The sequence below is a fragment of the Tachyglossus aculeatus genome, chromosome 22 (genome assembly GCF_015852505.1).
Source record: "Tachyglossus aculeatus isolate mTacAcu1 chromosome 22, mTacAcu1.pri, whole genome shotgun sequence".
Lineage (NCBI taxonomy): Eukaryota > Metazoa > Chordata > Mammalia > Monotremata > Tachyglossidae > Tachyglossus > Tachyglossus aculeatus.
In genome coordinates, this window is record NC_052087.1 from 42,469,250 (window position 1) to 42,490,264 (window position 21,015).

Below are 21,015 nucleotides of genomic sequence, written 5' to 3' on the forward strand. Positions count from 1 at the left end.
CATTCATTCATTCAATTGTATTTATTGAGCGCTTACTGTGTGCAGAGCACTGTACTAAGCACTTGGGAAGTACAACTAAGCGCTTGGTCCACAGTGTCGAAGGCAGCTGAGAGGTCGAGGGGGATTAGTATAGAGTTGGAGCCATTGAATTTGGCAAGAAGGAGGTCATTGGTGACCTTTGAGAGGACAGTTTCGGTGGAGTGTAGGGGACGGAAGCCAGATTGGAGGGGGTCGAGGAGAGAGTTGGAGTTGAGAGAGTTTGACTCCATGTTTATTTTTCTACCTTTTACTCTCTGAAAAAGAGAGTTTCCTCCTACTCCTCTGCCGCTAATCTCCTCACCGTACCTCGTTCTCGCCTGTCCCGCCATCGACCCCCGGCCCACATCATCCCCCGGGCGTGGAATGCCCTCCCTCTGCCCATCCGCCAAGCTAGCTCTCTTCCTCCCTTCAAGGCTCTACTGAGAGCTCACCTCCTCCAGGAGGCCTTCCCACACTGAGCCCCTTCCTTCCTCTCCCCCTCATCCCCCCTCCATCCCCCCATCTTACCTCCTTCCCTTCCCCACAACACCTGTATATGTGTATATATGTTGTACATATTTATTACTCTATTTATTTTACTTGTACATATCTATTCTATTTATTTTATTTTGTTAGTATGTTTGGTTTTGTTCTCCGTCTCCCCCTTTTAGACTGTGAGCCCACTGTTGGGTAGGGACTGTCTCTAGATGTTGCCAACTTGTACTTCCCAAGCGCTTAGTACAGTGCTTCTGCACACAGTATGCGCTCAATAAATACGATTGATTGATTGATTGAAAAGAGCCTCAGCGGAATTGTAGATTAATTCAAGCCACCCTATATGAAAAGGAAAACCTAGTATGAAGATGCCACCTTGTGGGAAAGCTCTATGGATGCAAGTAGAGTTTCTGAAAAATAGTGATATCTTTGAAAGTGAATTTGTTTACTGTTTTGGCTTCTGAATCTGAGATTGTCTTCAGTCTTCTCATTTATGATTAGATTCGAATGAAGGATTTCCATGCCAACCGTAATTATTCTTTCCAAAGTTTCCGTACAGTATAAATGGACTAAGAAGTCAAAGACAGAACATGAAAAATCTCCTTCCTCTGTCCTTGAATATTTGGAATCTGATTCCTAGTCTTTATTTTCTCTTTAACGTGTCAGGTGCCCAGCCAATTATTTCTAGAAAAGCATGAAAAATACAGAGTCTCTCTTCATTTGAATATAAATTTAAATCGTATTTCATTTGTAAACCCGCCGAATCATTTTCTGATTTTCATGTTTTTCACTTTTAGTTCAGCGATGTCAGAATAGCAACAAGTTTTCAGGTTCACCCCAAGTTGAAGGTGAGCGTTTCTTCCCACTGACCCAGCCTGGCACACCCAGTCAGGGGAGTCATTCTAGAGTCATTGTAGTGGTCAAGGCCTGAAGCTTTGCCATGGCTCACTGCAGTCTCTGGTGTAATCAGATATTTCCACTGGACAGAAACAATTTAGGACACTGCTTCCACAGCCCTCCTTATTTTGGAGGTGTTTTGGCGGCCTTTCTGATCACCTCAGTGATGCTGGGTCATCGGCAGCACATAAGGTCTCACAAGCCCGCAACCTTGGTGTCATCCTCAGCGTGGCTCAGTGGAAAGAGCCCGGGCTTTGGAATCAGAGGTCATGGGTTCAAACCCTGGCTCCTCCAATTGTCAACTCTGTGACTTTGGGCAAGTCACTTAACTTCTCTATGCCTCAGTTACCTCATCTGTAAAATGGGGATTAAGACTGTGAGCCCCCTGTGGGACAACCTGATCACCTTGTAACCTCCCCAGCGCTTAGAACAGTGCTTTGCACATAGTAAGTGCTTAATAAATTCCATCATTATTACTATTATTATCCTCGACTCCGCTCTCTCATTCACCCCACACATCCAATCCATCACCAAAACCCGCCGGTCTCACCTCCACAACATCGCTAAGATCCGCCCTTTCCTCTCCATCCAAACCGCTACCTTGCTGGTTCAATCTCTCATCCTATCCCGACTGGATTACTCCATCAGCCTCCTCTCTGATCTCTCATCCTCCTGTCTCTCCTCGCTTCAGTCCATACTTCACTCTGCTGCCCAGATTATCTCTGTACAGAAACGCTCTGGGCATGTTACTCATTGAATTTATTGAGTGCTTACTGAGTGCAGAGCACTGTACTAAGTGCTTGGGAGAGTCCAAGAGAACAATAAAGAGACACATTCCCTGCCCACAGTGAGTTTCCAGTCTGCCCGGTAGCCTTGTTTTTTTGGGGATTGGGGGTGAGCGAGGAAGAACCTCTGCTGAATTGATCTGCACTTGGATATCTGGGCATTTAATATTTGCCCCACCTTCAATCCCACAATAATTAAGTATATATCTTTAAATGATATATTGCGAATTATTTATTTATAGTAATGTCTGTCTCCCACTCTAACCTGCAAGCTCCTTTTGGTCAGGGTATATGTCTGCTAATTCTGTGGTATTATACTCTTCTAGACTGTGAGCCCACTGTTGGGTAGGGACCGTCTCTATATGTTGCCAACTTGTACTTCCCAAGCGCTTAGTACAGTGTTCTGCACACAGCGCTCAATAAATACGATTGAATGAGTGAATGAATACTCTCTCAAGCACTTAGTACAGTGCTCTGCACGTAATAAGTGCTCAATAAATACCATTGATGATGATCAATAATAATAATAATAGTAATAACTGTGGCATTTGTTAAGCGTTTAATGTGTGCCAGGCACTGTACTAAGCACAGGGGTAGATACAAGTTTATGAGGTTGGATACAGTTCCTGTTCCACATGGGGCTCACAGTCTTGATCTCCATTTTACAGATGAGGTAACTGAGGCACAGAGAAGTGAAGTGACTTGCCCAAGGCCACACAGCAGACAAGTGGTGGAGGCAGGATTAGAACCCATGACCTTCTTACTCCCAGGCCTGTGCTCTATTCACTACACCATGTTGCTGATGATGCAATTATTTTGGGGGGGTCTAGACCCCTGGAGAAAATTTTCCTTGGGTAGATTTGGCTGCTTAAATTCTGTCGGAGCCTGTTGGATTTAGCCCGTGACTCTATAGTAATCAATCAATCAATTGTATTTACTGAGCGCTTACTGTGTGCAGAGCACTGTACTAAGCGCTTGGGAACTACAAGTTGGCAAAATATAGAGACAGTCCCTACTCGACAGTGGGCTCACAGTCTAAAGGGGGGGTGGGGGGGACCAAGAGCATAGTATGGCACTTGTCACAGAGTAGGTAGCATTGATTTAGCCTTCAGCTGTTGCTACTCTTTATTCATTCACTCATTCAATCGTATTTATTGAGCGCTTACTGTGTGCAAAGCACTGTACTAAGTGCTTGGGAAGTACAAGTTGGCAACATATAGAGATGGTCCCTACCCAACAAAGGGCTCACAGTCTAGAAGGGGGAGACAGACAAAAAAACAAAACACGTGGACAGGTGTCAAGTCGCAGAACAAATAGAATTAAAGCTAAATGCAGATCCATGCATTCATTCAGTCGTATTTATTGGGCGCCTACTGTGCGCTGAGCATTTTACTAAGCACTCGGGAAAGTATAATGCAACAACACAATAAACAGTGACATTCCCTGCCCACAACGAGCTCACAGTCTGCACCAGGAGACAGACATTAGTACAAATAAATAAAATTACAGTGGGAGTTTCCAGCACACTACCAGTCTCGACTTTGGGAGGGAGAGTCAAGCAGAGGTCTATCCGTTCCATTCCTAGCTTGGCCAGTGGCTAGCGAGGGGTAGGCAATCGGCTACAAGTCAAAACTCACGTGTGCCGGGCAGCTGCGGCATGGAAGAGAGTCAGGGGCAGAAACTCAAGTTTGGAAGATGGCAGTGGTAAACCACTTCTGTATTTTTACCAAGAAAACTCTCCGGATCCACTATCAAAACGACTGCAGACGAAGGTGGGGTGTTCTGGGAGAGATGTGTCCATGACGTCGCTTATGGGTCGGACACGACTCGACGGCATAAGACAACAACAACAACATGAGTTGTTGTTGGGACATAAAGTCTGCGTGAGAGGTTGGTGTTTGGTTTGGATTTGGTTTCAGATTCCATTGCTTGGTGATCCCATAAAGGAAAACTACTGTGAATGTGGAATAGAAGTCCAGAAGGTCAGAGCAGGCTGGAGGTGATATTGTTGGTCGTTTTATCATCATCATCATCATCAATCGTATTTATTGAGCGCTTACTATGTGCAGAGCACTGTACTAAGCGCTTGGGAAGTACAAATTGGCGACATATAGAGACAGTCCCTACCCAACAGTGGGCTCACAGTCTAAAAGGGTTTTATCCTATCCTTTAAGACTTTTAGTTGGCTTAGTGAAATATCACGGAAGGGAAAGAGCAGGTTCATATAAATGTCCACTGGTAGGGCCAGCATACTCATTCATTCAATTGAATTTATTGAGCGCTTACTGTGTGCAGAGCAGTGTACTAGGCACTTGGAAAGTACAATTCAGCAACAAATGGAGACAACCCCTGTCCACAGTGGGCTCACAGTCTAGACGGGGGGAGATAGACATCAAAACAAGTGAACAGGCATCTATAGCATTAATGTAAATAAATAGAATTACAGATATATACACATCATTAATAAAATAAATAGAACAATAAATATTTACATATATACACAAGAGAAGCAGCGTGGCTTAGTGGAAAGAGCCCGGGCTTGGGAGTCAGAGGGACCTGGGTTCTAAGCCCTGCTGTGCTGTCTGCCGTATGACCTTGGGCAAGTCACTTGACTTCTCTGTGCCTCAGTTCCTTCATCGGTAAAATGGGGATATTAAGACTGTGAGCCCCTTGTGGGACAGGGACTGTCTTCAACTCAATTTGCCTGTATCCACCCCAAGTGCCTGGCACATAGTAAGTGCTTAACAATTGCCACAATCATCATTATTATTTATTACTATTATTACCCAGTTGCTTCGCACCACATTGCAGCTTCAAAGGGTAGTTCAGGCATCAAAGAGTACTTTTGGTCTGCATTTCCCATTTGGACTGTCTTCATGGAACAGAGAACTTGGGATAATAGCTCAACCCTCCAGTTCCCTGTGCCGAGCCAACCCCAACCTCTGTTTTTTGGATGCTTCCAGGGTAGTTATCCTTATCTTTAATAGCTAGTATTTCCAAGATAGTCGTGGTGCTCAGTTTTGTTTTGCCCTGCTGGTTTAAACTGTCAAGAAGACAGTGCTCTGCACATAGTACTGCACATAGTAAGCGCTCAATAAATACGATTGATGATGAAAGCCCACTGTTGGGTAGGGGTTGTCTCTATATGTTGCCAATTTGTACTTCCCAAGCGCTTAGTACAGTGCTCTGAACATAGTAAGCGCTCAATAAATACGATTGATGATGATGATGATGAAAGCACTCGGTTACAAAAGTAAAATTTCTAGAGCACTTTTATGTGCAAGAAAATTCCTTCTTTCTCAGATCGACATCATTTTTTCAGTGATCCCAAATGTAAAAGAAAATCACTCTGCATTAACTGTGTCAAAGTAGCAGTAATAATAATAATAATAATAAAAAAGTTACCGGAGTTGGCAAAGTCATTCATCTCTCCAGTATTTTCATAAATTCATGCCCCATTGAGGCCCTGAAGTTTGGTTTAGTGTGGGCACAGAGGATACTGTGGAATAACTAATAACCTCTAAACTATATGCTCATTGTGGGGAGGGAATGTGTCTATCAACTCTGTTCATAAATGTACTCTCCCAAGTGCTTAGTACAGTGCTCTGCACACAGTAAGTGCTTGATAATTATGATTGACTGACTGGCTGACAATGACCCGAATTAGGAAGTTGCGTGCCTCCACAAGCCAAATGGAGCTGAGCAAAACAAGACACGCTCATGGCTCCATAAAAACGGCATTACCTTTATAAACGGCCACTCTGCACTTTGTTTTGCTGATGGAGACCAAGCCAAGTCCCAAGATTTCACAGGGCCAAAAATGTGAGGCTGGTTTAGAGAACTTGGGCCAAGGGGTTTAACTTTTGTAGCTCTTTTTTTCAGCTGGAAATGAGGATGATAACACCTGCCCTTCAGAAACATTAGAAGAACTCACTGTTTAACGTATCGATTGATCAGTGGTATTTATTGAGCGCTTACTGCATGCAGCACACTGTACTAAGTGCTTGGGAGAGTACAATATAACAGTATATAACAAATATAAGTATATTTTACTTTTGTAACCGAGTGCTTTCTTCTTGACAATTTAAACCGGCAGTGCAAAACAACACTAATTAGCATGAATATCTTGGAAATACTAGCTATTTAACATTAGCATAAGTACCCAGGAAGCGTCCGAAAAACAAAGGTTGGATCGGCACAGGGAACTGGAGGGTTGAGCTATTATCCCAAGTTCTCTGTTCCATGAAGACAGTCCAAATGGGAAATGCAGACCAGTATATATATAGTATATATAATTTAGTATATAAGGCTATGTACACTAGTGCTGTAGGTGAAGTCTTTTGGAGTTGAAAATTATGATAAGAAGATTGTTCCCCATTCATTCTTTTATTCAGTCGTATATACTGAGCGCTTACAGTGTGCAGGGCACTGGACTAAGCGCTTGGGAACTACAATTCAGCAATAAAGACAATCCCTGTCCACAACGAGCTCACAGTCTAGAAGTGGGGAGACAGACATCAAAACAAGTAAACAGGCATCAGTGGCATCATCATGAATAAATAGAATTCTTCTCTTGATGTAAATTGAACATATTTCATGTCACCAGAGTAGGGGCCAGAGGGAGAGCCGGAGGACAGGGATGAGAAGAAAGGAGCAGGGCAAAGAGGAATGGAGGAAAATGGAAGGAAAAGAGAAAGAGAGGGGCAAGAGAGAGGGAGAAACAAAGACTGGGAGGAAATAATGATAATAATCATGGTCTAAGCACTGGAGTAGATACAAGGTAATCAGGTAGGACACAGTCCCTGTCCCACATGGGGCTCACACTCTTTAATCCCCTTTTTACAGATGAGGTAACTGAGGCACAGAGAAGTTAAGTGACTCAAAGTCACACAACTGATAAGTGGAGGAGCCGGGATTAGAACCCACGACCCCTGACTCCCAAGCCTGTGCTTTTTCCACTAAGCCACGCTGCTTGTTTGGTACTTTCCCAAGTGCTTAGTACAGTGCTGGGCACACAGCAAGCGCTCAGTAAATACAATTGACTGGATGAAAGTGGTGGAGCTGGATTAGAATCTAGGTCCTTCTGATAGCCCATGCTCTATCCACTAGACCACGCTACTTCTGGTAGAAAAAGAGAGAAGGAGAAAATTAGAAGAAGGAGAGAGAAGGAGAAAATTAGAAGAAGGAGAGAGCAGGGAAAAAGAAGGAAAGGGGTGGGGAGAGACAGTAGGAACAGAAGGGCAAAGGACAGGGAGTGGAGAGCCAGGGGATGGAAGGATAGGAACAGAACAAAGAGGAATGGAGGAAAAGGGGGAAAGAGAGAGAGGGAAGAAATAGAAAAGGGAAAGAGAGAGGAGGGAAAAGAAGGAAAGGGATAGGGAGAGGGAGTATGAACAGAGGGGAAAGAGAAGAAAAAAGTTTGGGGGAATAGGTAAATGAGAGGGGGTGAAAGTGGAAGCAGCGGGGCTTTGTGGAAAGAGCATGGGCTTGGGAATCAGAGGTCGTGGGATCTAATCCCGGCTCTGCCACTTTTCAGCTGTGACTTTGGGCAAGTCACTTAACTCTTTGTGCCTCAGTTCCCTCATCTGTAAAATGGGGATTAAGTCTGGGAGCCCCACGTGGGACAACCTGATTACCTTGTGTCTACCCCAGTGCGTAGAACGGTGCTTGGCACATAGTAAATGCTTAACAAATTATTATTATTATTAAAGGGGAAAATCTCCCCTGCTTCTTCTGCCCAGTGATGCAGTAGCCCAGGGCTAGTTAGTTCACCTGGGCAAAAATGGTGTAAAGGCTGAGCTGTGACACCCATTCATTCATTCATTCAATCATATTTTTTGAGCACTTACTGCGTGCAGAGTAATGTACTAAGCACATGGGAAGTACAATTCAGCAACAAATCGAGACAATCCCTCTCTAAAGTGCTTAGCACAGTGCTCTGGTATTAGCAAATACCATTTTAATACCATGTTAATGGTATTTGTTAAGCACTTACTATATGCCAGGCACTGTTCTAAGCGCTGAGTATAGAGACAAGCTAATCAGGTTGGGCCCAGTCCACGTCCCATATTCATTCATTCATTCAATTGTATTTATTGAGTGCTTACTGCGTGCAGAGCACTGTACTAAGCGCTTGGGAAGTACAAGTTGGCAGCATATAGAGACGGTCCCAACCCAACAGTGGGCTCACAGTCTAGAAGGCTCAGAGTCTTAATCCCTATTTTGCAATGAGATAACTGAGGCCCAGAGAAGTGAAGTGACTTACCCAAGGTCACACAGCAGCAAACCTAAGTGCTTCTGACCCCTAGGCCCGTGCTGTATCCACTAGGCCATTCTGCTTCTTCGTCCTTGTTACCATCTCCCCTTTTCGGCTCCACTGCAGAGCAGTGGCTTGGATCTAAGAGTAAATACACAGAAAAAATCTGTCAGGCACTGTTATTTTTACCCATTTGAGAGCGATTGCATTCATCTGTTGTTTTAAAGGGTTAGGTGACTATTATTGATACCACGCAAAAATTCCATTATTGTTGAGCCCGTGTTCTGTGTTTCTTTGCACCCTGCGCAGAAGTTATAGGATATTTGAAACGTATTCTGAAAATTCATTCAAAGCTTTAAAACTTATTATATCCAGGAGAGACAGATTTAAGATTGCCGAGGTTTCTGGTTGAAGTATTTCAAGCAGAAATCCATACTCCATTAGGTTTTCGAACATTATGTGACCTTAATTTTCCAGATATTTTGCCCTTTAAATTGAAAGTCGTATTTTAATACTATTTAAGCCCTCTGAAGGGGCTTGTAATATCATAGACTTAAGTTGTGAAACATTTGAACCAAATGAAAGGTAAAATAGAAACTGACTGAGGACTATATAATTTTATTTTTTTTTTATTTCCAAAGATACAGCAACATAAAGATATGCATCAAACATACTTAATGCACTGGAGTTGGGGAAAGGGCTCTTTGGATGCCTAAATTATTCCCACTGTCCCTGGTACATAATTTCTATGGCCGAGCTCTTTCTTTGCATCGACCATGATATTTCTAAGCAGACCTGGCAGTAAGGTCTACCAAGTTAGGGGATTTGCTTCTAATAAAACTATGGCTTGGGTGAAATGAAAATCTACCTGGACAATAGCTACCAAGTTATCTCAACTCAGCAGATAAAGCAGGAAATATAAAACTGCATTGTGGTACTGAAGCAAGATACGGAAGGCCATTTAAAAAAAAAAATTCTCCGTGGAAAGGGTGGATCAAAAGCTTTTTTGCCCTTTCATTAGTAAATTAGGTCAGTAGCCTAATAATAGGCTCATTGAAAAAGGAACATTTTTTTCAAGCAATTGATATAATAGAATCCAATTCATATCTCGAAATTGTAGTTATTGAACTAAACTATTTTAGAAGGCAGTGATTGCTTCATCTATTTTTCCTTGTAAAATGTTGTTTAGGCCCTAAATGGGCCATAAAATCTTTTCTTTGGTTTGTGGTTGTTCATTGAAAGATGCCACGCATCGAGTTTTCTTTGTTAATCTCTAGAAAGAGTTTCCCTGAATCTGTTAGCCCTCATCGAGGTATTACTGTGGTTATGATTTAGCTATTAAAGACAGACTATTACCTCCCTGATCTCCTTTACACAGACTCCCATTACATTAGTTAAATGCCAAATAAATTACATGATCATTTTAATGTCAAGTAATTACTGAGTTACCGGGAGATATGAGTATTTTCATCCTTTAATGTTAAAAAAAAAAAGAGCAATTGGAGTTAGTACCTCGAATCCTGTCTCCACCAGCATAGCTCTGGCAATGATATGCAGTTAGACTGAATGCCGCGTCTCTCTTTTGATGATTTAGGAATCCCACTTTTTCAGGGTAAAAGTGAAAAAGGGTGAACCTTTTCACTGTTTTTTACCCTTTTCCACCCTACATCCTTAAAAGTGGTGTGTATTGTGTGTATTGTGTGTATTGGTAGGATGGCTAATTTCGTCCCATTCTTACAAGGGAAAATATAGGAATATCAGCGAGGAGCAGTATGGCCTTTTGGAAAAAGCCCGTGCCTGGGAGTTAGGGGCCTGGGTTCTAATCCTGACTCCGCCACTTGCTGGGTGACCTTGGGCAAGTCCTTTAATGTCTCTTTACCTCAGTTTCCTCATAGTGCTTGTTCTTCCCTCCTAATTAGGCTTTGCATTCCCTGTGGGACCAGACTGTGTCTGAACTGATGATCTTATATTTTACCCAATGCTTAGTGAAGTGCTTAATAATAATGATGGTTTTTGTTAAGCGCTTACTATGTGCCAAGCACTGTTCTAAGCACTGGGGGGACACAAGGCAATCAGGTTGTCCCACGTGGTGCTCACAGTCTTAATCCCCATTTTCCCAATGAGGTAACTGAGGCACAGAGAATTGAAGTGTCTTGCCCAAGGTCACACAGCTGACAAGTGGCAGAGCTGGGACTATGTGCTTGTGCTTGGCACATAGTTAAGCATTTAAATGTCACAAATATTGTAATAATTACAGTATTTCTTAAGCACTTACTATGCGTCGAGCTGTTTTAAACGCTGGGGTTCATATAAATTAATCTGGTCGGACACAGTCCCTGTCCCACATGGGACTGACAGTCTAAGTAGGAGGGAGAGCAGGCATTAAATCCTCATTTTACAGATGAGGAAACTGAGGCACAGAGAAGTTAAGTGACTTGGCCAAGGTCACACAGAAGACAAGTGGCAGAGCTGGGGTTAGAAGCAGCATGGCACAGTGGAAAGAGCACAGACCTAAGAGTCAGAAGGTCATGGGTTCTAATCTTGGCCCCAACACATGTCTGCTGTGTGACATGACTGTGAGCCCACTGCTGGGTAGGGACTGTCTCTTTATGTTGCCAACTTGTACTTCCCAAGTGCTTAGTACAGTGCTCAATAAATACGATTGATTGATTGATTGATTGACAGCGCTAAGAAGAGTGCTTGGTACATAGTAAATGCTCAACAAGTACCAGTATTATTATTATTAATATTATTTGTTAGTCAGTGGTATTTACTGAGCACTTTTTATATGCAGAACACTGTACTAAGCTGTTGGAGAGGACAGTATAGCAGAGTCAGTAGTCATGTTCCCTGCCCTCACAAGCTTAGAGTCTAGATGGGGAGACAGACATTAATCTAAAAAAAATAAATGAATTACAGATATGTTCATGTTAAGCAGATATGTTTACCATTTATTATGTGCCAGGCACTGTAGTAAGCTCTGGGGTAGATACAGCTGATTAGGCTGGACACAGTCCAGGTCTCACATGGACTCGTCCCATGTCCCTTCATTAAGTCTTTGAAGGGGGGAAGAGGCTGTCAGATATGAGGTGGGAGGGCATTCCCGACCAGAGGTGGAAAGTGGGCGAGAGGTCGATGGCAAGGTAGATAAGATTGAGCCCCGGCGAGAAGGTTTGCGTTAGAGGAATGAAGTGTGCGGGCAGCGAGGTGAGGTTAGGTGGGGGCAAAGTGATTGAGTGCTTTAAAGCCGATGGTAAGGAGGTTCTGGTTGATGTGGAGGTGGATGGGGAAACATATCCAGAGCGTTTTTGTAGAAAAATGATCCAAACAGCAGAGCGAAGTGTGGACTGGAGTGGGGGGAGAGAGGCGGCAGGGAGGTCAGAGAGGAGGGTGTGGCAGTAATCAAGGCGGGATAGGATAAGTGCCTGGATTAACGTGATAGCAGTTTGGATGGAGAGGAAAGGGTGGATTTTAGCAATAATAATAGTAATAATAATGATAATGATGGTATTTGTTAAGCGCTTACTATGTACTGAGCACTGTTCTAAATGCTGGGATAGATACAAGGCAAGTCACTTAAATTCTCTGTGCTTCAGTTACCTCATCTGTAAAATGGGGATTAAGTCTGTGAGCCCCACGTGGGACAACTTGATTACCTTGTATCTACTCCAGCGCTTAGAACAGTGCTTTGCATGTAGTAAGCGCTTAATAAATGCCATTATTATTATTATTAATCCCCATTTTGCATATGAGGTAACTGAGGCACAGAGAAGTTAAGTGATTTGCCCAAAGTCACACAGCTGACAAGTGGCAGAGTCGGGAATTGAACCCATGACCTCTGACTCCCAAGCCCTTGCTCTTTCCACTGAGCCACGCTGCTTCTCAATAATAATGATGGCATTTGTTAAGGGCTTACTAAGTGCCAAGCACTGTTCTAAGCGCTGGGGTAGATACAAGGTTATCAGGTTGTCCCACATGGGGCTCACAGTCTTAATCCCCATTTTACAGATGAGGTAACTGAGGCACAGAGAAGTGAAGTGACTTGCCCAAAGTCACACAGCTGACAAGTGGTGGAGCCGGGATTAGAACCCAGGGCCTCTGATTCCCAAGCCTGGGCTCTTTCCACTGAGCCACGCTGCTTCAGTGTGTTGTGAAGGTTTACGAGAAGATGCTTTGGAGGGCAGTCAGTCAAAAGCCTCAAAGCAGTGCTTGTCATAACACGTGCCCCAAGGAAGGAACATGTAAGAGACGTGGACAAGAGGAGGATACCCAACCAGCTACTCCATGGGCGGGACATTAGCAAGGAGAAGTGGAGAAACATTTTAGAGGCTCAGGTGAAGCAGAACCTGAAATAATAAGACATAGTTGTGGACACCTAAGTAGGGACCAGGGTGGAAGGCACCAGTTGGACATAAGATGACTGTCTTAGAGCAGAAATTTAAGGAAGACTGTCACTGCAATAGGTAGAATCAGAAATAACTCTTGGCATTAATAATAATAATGGCATTTGTTAAGTGCTTACTATATGCCAAGCACTGTTCTAAGCACTGGGGGAGATTCAAGGTGATCAGGTTGTCCCACGCTGGGCTCACAGTCTTAATCCCCATTTTACAGATGAGGTAGCTGAGGCTCAGAGAAGTTAAGTGTCACACAGCAGACGTGGCGGAGCGGGGATTAGAACCCACGACCTCTGACTCCCAAGCCTGTGCTCTTTCCACTGGGCCGCGCTGCTCTCTCACGCTGCATCGCAAGTATCGAATGCAACAGTGCAGCAAGAAACAATTTTTATGTGCACAGGTGTTAAGGGATTGTCAGAAACACACCGGTCTTCGCCACACTAAAATAATTATTTAAACCTCCTAAGCATCATCTTCAAATCCCAAGGGATATCATGCATGTAAAGTATGCGATCTGAGAGTTCTCAAGAATCAGATTCAGACGGATGCGCTATCGAGTGCGTTCAAAACAGCTGGGTCTTTTTACCTAGAATTGTTCGTGATTTTTGAAAAACCACCCTACTCTAAAATGGCAAATACCCATAATGGAAGTGACCTCATTTTACTGACACACAGGGGAGGGCTAGAAAATTTAGGGCTAGACCAAAGAAGGGAAGGGACCATATTTCACTTAAATTCAGGGGAGGGCTAAAAAACCTAGGCCTAACTTAATGAGAAGCAGCGTGGTTCAGTGGAAAGAGCCCGGGCTTAGGAGCCAGACATAGTGGGTTCTAATTCTAGTTCCACCACTTGTCAGCTGTGTGACTTTGGGCAAGTCACTTCACTTCTCTGTGCCTCAGTTACCTCATCTGTAAAATAGGGATTAAGACTGTGAGCCCCACGTGGGACAACCTGATAACCTTGTATCTACCCCAGTGCTTAGAACAGTGCTTGGCACGTAGTAAGCGCTTAACAAATACCATCATTATTATTGAGAAGCAGCATGGCTCAGTGGAAAGAGCAAGAGCTTGGGAGTCAGAGGTCATGGGTTCAATTCCCGGCTCTGCCGCTTGTCAGCTGTGTGACTTTGGGCAAATCACTTAACTTCTCTGTGCCTCATTTACCTCATGTGTAAAATGAGGATTATTAATAATAATAATAATAATGATGGCATTTATTAAGTGCTTACTATGTGCAAAGCACTGTTCTAAGCGCTGTGGTAGATACAAGGTAATCAAGTTGTCCCACATGGGGCTCACAGACTTAATCCCCATTTTACAGATGAGGTAACTGAGGCACAGAGAAGTTAAGTGACTTGCCCAAAATCACATAGCTCACAAATGGTGAGCCCATGACCTCTGACTCCAAAGCCCGGGCTCTTTTCACTGAGCCACGCTGTGAGCCCCGTGAGGGACAACCTGATCACCTTGTAATAATAACAATAACAATAACAATAATAATAATAATAATAATAATAATAATAATAATAATAATGGCATTTATTAAGCGCTTACTATGTGCAAAGCTTGTAGCCTCCCCAGCGCTTAGTACGGTGCTTTGCACATGATAAGCGCTTAACAAATGCCATCGTTATTATTATTATTGTTATTAACCTGTGCTCAGGTAGTAGGTCTTTCTGAGTCTCATGTAAGTTCCTCCTTCTAGGCTGTAAGCTCCTTTTGAGCAGGGAACGTGTCTACCACCTCCATTGAATTTTTCTCTCCCAAGCACTTTGAATAATGCTCTGCACACAATAAAAGCTCAACAAATACCTTTGATTGATTGGGATTCTTTCCCAAATATACTCCCTCACATAAATGCAGTCTCAAGGGGAGGCAGCATGGTGTAGTGAATAGAGCACAGCCTGGGAGTCAGAAGGCCATGGGTTCTAATCCTGACTCCATCACTTGTCTGCCCTGTAGCCTTGGGCAAGTCACTTCACTTAACTGGGCCTCAGTAACCTCATCGGTAACCAGGGAGACTATGAGCTTCTTGTGGGATGGGGACTGTGTCCAACCCAATTTGCTTGCATCCATTCCAGCACTTAGTACAGTGCCTGGTACACAGTAAGTACTTAACAAATACCACAATTATTATCATCAGCATCACATTTCAATCAAAGCCCAGCTTTATAGTGCCGAGTCTGTTGGTACTCCCCATCCTTGCCTTCCTATTTTTTTAACTGTAAAACTTAGTTCAGATGTAGTAATGATAATAATAATTATGGGATTTGTTAAGCGCTTACTATATGCAAAGCACTGTTTTAAGCACTGGGGAGGATACAAGGTGATCAGATTGTCCCATGTGGGGCTCACAGTCTTCATCCCCATTTTACAGGTGAGGTAACTGAGGCACAGAGAAGTTAAGTGACTTGCCCAAAGTCACAGAGCTGGCAATTGGCGGAGCCGGGATTTGAACCCATGACCTCCGACTCCCAAGCCCGTGCTCTTGAGTGTACGGGGATTTTAAGAATGTTTATAAAATGATATTATTCTCTTTATAAACTAGAATGTCAGGGACTGTTTTTAGAGGCTGACACCAGACCAGTATAAGGAAGATATAATATTATTATTATTATTATGAGATTTGCTAAGTGCTTGTTAAGTGTGTGCCAGGCACTACACTAAACGCTGAGGTGGATACAGTCTTCTAGACTGTGAGCCCACTGTTGGATAGGGACCGTCTCTATATGTTGCCAGCTTGTACTTCCCAAGCGCTTAGTACAGTGCTCTGCACACAGGAAGCGCTCAATAAATACGATTGAATGAATGAATACAAGCAAATTGGGTTGGATGCAGTCCCTGTCCCATATAGGGCTCACAGTCTTCATCGCCATTTTACAGATGAGGTAACTGAGGCACAGAGAAGTGAACTGGCTTGCCCAAGGCCACCCAGCAGACAAGTGGTGGAACTGGGATTAGAACTCATGACCGGGTTCCCGGGCCCGTGTTCTATCGACTATGCCATGCTGCTCCTCTAAGATATGTGTAGCGGCATGCTGATGAGCCAATACCAAGAAGATACCTCCACTAAAAAATATTACAGTAAAGTTTGCTAGATACTTCAACTGAAAAATTATTCATAGGTCACTGATTCTTTTTATCTAGGTAATGGAGAAGAAGCTTGGTTTAGGTGCCGTTTCATGATTGCGTTCAGCCCTCAGCAAACAAGGTAAGAGCATGACTTTGAAAAATAAATAAGAATCAATTTTGAAATGGTGTGATTTCTCTTAACCAGCTGTTTAAAAATCTCAAATTTTCGGTAGTCCAGTGAAACGTTTTTCATCAGTCAAATGATGTTTTTAAAAGGTATTTGTTAAGTGCTTTTTTTGGGCCGGGCACTGTACTAAACACTGAGGTAGATACAGGATAATCAGGTTGGACACAGTCTGTGTGCCACAGTCTTAAACCCCCATTTTATAGATGAGGTAACTGAGGCACAGAGAAATTAAGAAAAATGTAAAAAAAAAAAAAACCCAAATTGGAAAGAAGAGGGCAAAAATGAAAAAGTGAGAAAAATGAAAAAAAAAACCTCGAAGAAATGGAAAAGAAACAAAAAATATGAAAAACGTGAAAATTTTTCTGAAAAGTTTTGAAAAATTATTTTTGAAAAAAAATTAGAAAATTCCCATTTTACAGATGAGGTAACTGAAGCACAGGAAATTAGGTGATTTTCCCCAGATCACACAGCAGAAAATTGGCACAGCCAGAATTTAACCCCAGATCCTTTGACTCCCGGCCCATGCTCTTTCCACTAGGTCACGCTGCTTCTCTGTAATGTTTCTCAACAACTGTGTGGAAATCACTGTCCCAAGCACTTGGTAGAATCCGTTAGAGTTGTAAATATGATCCCTGCCCTCATGGGTCTTATAATCCAGTGGGGAAGACAGGCGCTAAAATGAATTAAAGTAGAAAAGAAGCAATGAAGTATAAAGATATGCACTTAAGTGGGTAGGTGGGATTGGAATGGGCGTTGGATAAACCAAGTCTTTAAATGATGTAACAGTGCTGAAATGGCAGTGGGGAAGGATATGCAGTGTGAGGAGATGAGAGAATAATCTTGGAAAACCTTCCTAAAGTGCTTGCAGTGAAAAGCAGCGTTGGGTAGGGACTGTCTCTATATGTTGCCAACTTGTACTTCCCAAGCGCTTAGTACAGTGCTCTGCACACAGTAAGCACTCAATAAATACGATTGATTGATTGATTGGAATACAGGCCTGGGAACCAGAAGGATCCGGGTTTTAATCCTGGCTTCCTTCTCTGTAACTGTTACGTCATCTGGAAAGTGGGAATTAAGACCATGAGCCCCATGTGGACGTGGACTGTGTCCAACCCGGTTACCTTGTATCTACACCAGTGCTTTGTACTGGCACACAGTAAGCGCTTAAGAAATATCACAGTTGTTATTATCATATTACTGGGAGAATACATGTTCCCTACCCATGAGGAGGTTGCAGTCTAGAGGGAGACACAGCCATTAAAATAAATGACAGAGTTGTACGTAAGTTCTGGGGCTGTGAAGGTGGGGTGAATAAAGGGAAAAAGTCCGTTTATTGTTATAATGCACTCTCCCAAGTGCTTAGTACAGTGCTCTGCACACAGTAAGCATTCAATAAACAATAATGATGATAATTATGGCATTTGTTAAGTGCTTACTATGTGCCAAGCACTGCACTAAGCACTGGGGAGGATACAAGCTAATCAGGTTGGACACAGTCCCTGTCCCATGTGCCGCTCAAAGTCTGCAATCCCCATTTCCCAGCTGAGGGAACTGAGGCCCAGAGAAGTGAAGTGACTTGCCCAAGGTCACAGAGCTAACAAGTGGCAGAGCCAGGATTAGAACGCATGACTTCTGATTCCCAGGGCCAGAATCGACCCACTACGCCATGCTGCTGCTCTAATATGATTGAATGAATAATAATAATGATGGTTTTGTTAAGCGCTTACTATGTACCAAGCACTGTTCTAAGTGCTGGGGTAAGTACGGGGTAATCAGGTTGTCCCAAGTGGGGCTCACAGTTTTAATCCCCATTTTGCAGATGAGGTAACTGAGGCCCAAAGAAGTGAAGTGACTTGCCCAAAGTCACACAGCTGATAAGTGGTGGAGCCGGAATTAGAACCCATGACCTCTGACTCCCAAGCCCGGGCTCTTTCCACTAAGCCACGCTGAATAAAGAGTAGAAATCCAAGGGCATACCCAATAAAGAACTCAATAAATATGATCAATGGCTAAAGTCCGTCACATAATCCTTTCTGGATTTCCAGATTTTCTCAACCCTTGGGGTGTAATGACTCCAGCCCTGTGAGTTTTCTCTCCTTGTTTCTGAGTATTCTGTTTCCTTTACCACCTGCGCAGGAAGGGATGGAAAAATGGGACTCTCGTATTCAGTGGAATTGAAATCATTTTGTTACCGACTCCTCACCAAATTATGGGTTTGCTCATTCAATTAAATCGTATTTATTGAGTGCTTACTATATGCAAAGCACTGCACTAAGCACTTGGGAGTCACAACAAACTGACACATTCCTGCCCACAACGAGCTCACAGTTTAGGCGGTAAATGGGTGGGTAAATGGTGGGTAAATGGTGAAGCTCATCTTCAAGAGTAGGTTGCCTCTTCCCCCTCTTATCCAGACAGTTGTGCATTTCTCTGGTTATAAGATCAGGCCAATCGAATGAAATGCGTATTTTAAAAATCAATCTTAATAAGAATCTCAGTGAGAATCCTTCAGCTTTGACAATTTTTTTTTACTGCCTCATTTTAAATCAGAGCTCATCGTAGCTGCTACATTCCACTTTTCAGAAGTGTACTCTAAAGTACCACAGAGTAATCAGAATAACGAGTGGGATTTTCCAAGTCAGCAATTTTTGATCTTATATTGGCACCTGCAAAGGTGATTTTGCAGTGATTTGTCAGTGTCACATGATGTATTCCAGGTACTATTTGGGTCAACTTTAATTGCAGTTTGGTGTTTCGAGGTGTGTTGATTTAAAGCAGGAACATTTTGAAAGGGCTTTTTGATGCAGAGTTACGTATAAAAAATTAAATGGAATAAACAGTATGAGAAAATGGTACTAAGAGCAATAAGGCAGTATACACCTATCAAGGGGGAATGTATTTAAAGAGAGTACACAAGCAGGCTTAGCATGAGAATTTGGAAATTTTGACATAGCCAGGGGCTGACATTCAGAAAGGAAAAGGAAAGTACAATTTGGACCAAGAAATGGATATACAGCAATTTACCTAGAATTTTCTTGAGATTCTATCAATCGATCAATCATATTTATTGAATGCTTACTGTGTTTAGAACACTGTACTAAGCACTGGGGAGAGTACAGTATAATAAGAGAACACGTTCCTTGCCCACAATGAGTTTCCAGCCTAGATGGGGAGATTCCAGTTAGAAATACTATGTCCTAGAGGAAAAAAATATAGATTGGAATTTCAGACCAAAATCTAAGTCACTAAAACCAGTAAATATAAAAGGAATTGGTATGGAACATAACTGCCAGCAGTAGATCAAATTAGGTTTTGGTTTTTTTTTTTTAAGAAGGTAGGCTCTAAATTAAGGGGGTTGTACGGCCTCTTCTTTGTGTACCTCAAAAAATAGAAATGAGATCTGATACTGTACAGAAGCAGTAGCCTAGTGGAAAGGGCATGGCTCTGGGAGTCAGAGGACCTGGGTTCTAATTCCAACTCTGCCACGGGTCTGCTGTGGGACCTTGGGCAAGTCACTTCACTTCTCTGTGCCTCAGTCATCTGTAAAATGGAGATTAAATCCTACTCTCTTCTACTTAGATTGTGAGCCACCATAAGGGGCAAGGACTGTGTCCAAACTGACGAACTTGTATCTTCCCTGGTGCTTAGAACAGTGTGTGGCCCGTAGTAAGCACTTAAGTTGCATAATTATTATTATTTTTTCTACAGAAACATTCAGGCCATATTTCCCCACTCCTCAAGAAACTCCAGTGGTTGTCCATCCACCCCCGCATCAAACAGAAGCTCCTCAACATTGGTTTTAAAGCTTTCAGTCACTATGCCCCCTCCTACTTTACCTCACTTCTCTCCTATTACAAGTCATTTGTAAAATGGAGATTAAATCCTACTCTCTCCTACTTAGATTGTGAGCCACCATAAGGGACAAGGACTGTGTCCAAACTGACGAACTTTTATCTTCCCTGGTGCTTAGAACAGTGCGTGGCCCACAGTAAGCACTTAAACTGCATAATAATTATTATTATTTTTTCTACAGAAACATTCAGGCCTTATTTCCCCACTCCTCAAGACACTCCAGTGGTTGTCCATCCACCTCCACATCAAACAGATCTCCTCAACATTGGATTTAAGGCTTTCAACCACTATGCCCGCTCCAACCTCACCTCACTTCTCTCTTACTACTATACAGCCCATACACTTTGCTCCTATGATCCAACATTTTCACTGTATCTCAATTTCATCTATCTTGCTGCTGACTTCTTGCCCATATCCTGCCTCCGACCTGGATTTCCCTCCCTCCTCATGTCTGATGAGGAGTGACTCTCCCTGACTTTCATTCATTCATTCATTCAATCTTATTTATTGAGCATTTATTGTGTGCAGAGCACTGTACTAAGCACTTGGGAAGTACTTCAAAGTCTTACTGAAGGCCCATCTCCTCCAAGAGGCCGTCCCTGACTAAGCCATCCTTTCCCCATCTCCCACTCCCTTCTGCATCACCCTGACTGGCTCCCTTTATTCATCCACCCCCCCCCCCCCCCAGTCCCACAACACTTATGTACATATCAGTAATTTATTTATTTGTATTAATGTCTGTCTCCCCCTTTAGACTATAAACTCATTGTGGGTGGGGAATGTATCCATTTATTGTTGTATTGTACTCTCCCACTTGCTTAGTACAGTGCCCTGCACACAGTAAGTGCTCAATAAATATGATTGACTTATTATTATTATCTTGCATAAATGCCCCCTCTATGAGGGTGGTACTGGGGTGATTCCACCTGCCCCCTGCAGTTGTTTGAGCCACTTGTCTTTGACAAGTCCTGAGAATTTCCATTCAGGATGGGATATAACCGAAAATGAAGGCCTTCTGCTCTATTCGCTCTATGATCATGATAATGGTATTTGTTAA

At 43.0% G+C, this 21,015-nt stretch overlaps 1 protein-coding gene across 1 annotated transcript in view; it reads left to right on the forward strand.

Annotated features, from left to right (window-relative positions):
- Window positions 1–21,015, forward strand: part of STK33 (serine/threonine kinase 33) — a 167,873-nt gene that overhangs the window by 38,881 nt on the left and 107,977 nt on the right. Inside the window, exon 2 of the mRNA XM_038764275.1 lies at window positions 15,995–16,058. The gene's annotated coding sequence lies outside the window, so the exon portion shown is untranslated. The remainder of the gene's footprint in view (window positions 1–15,994; window positions 16,059–21,015) is intronic.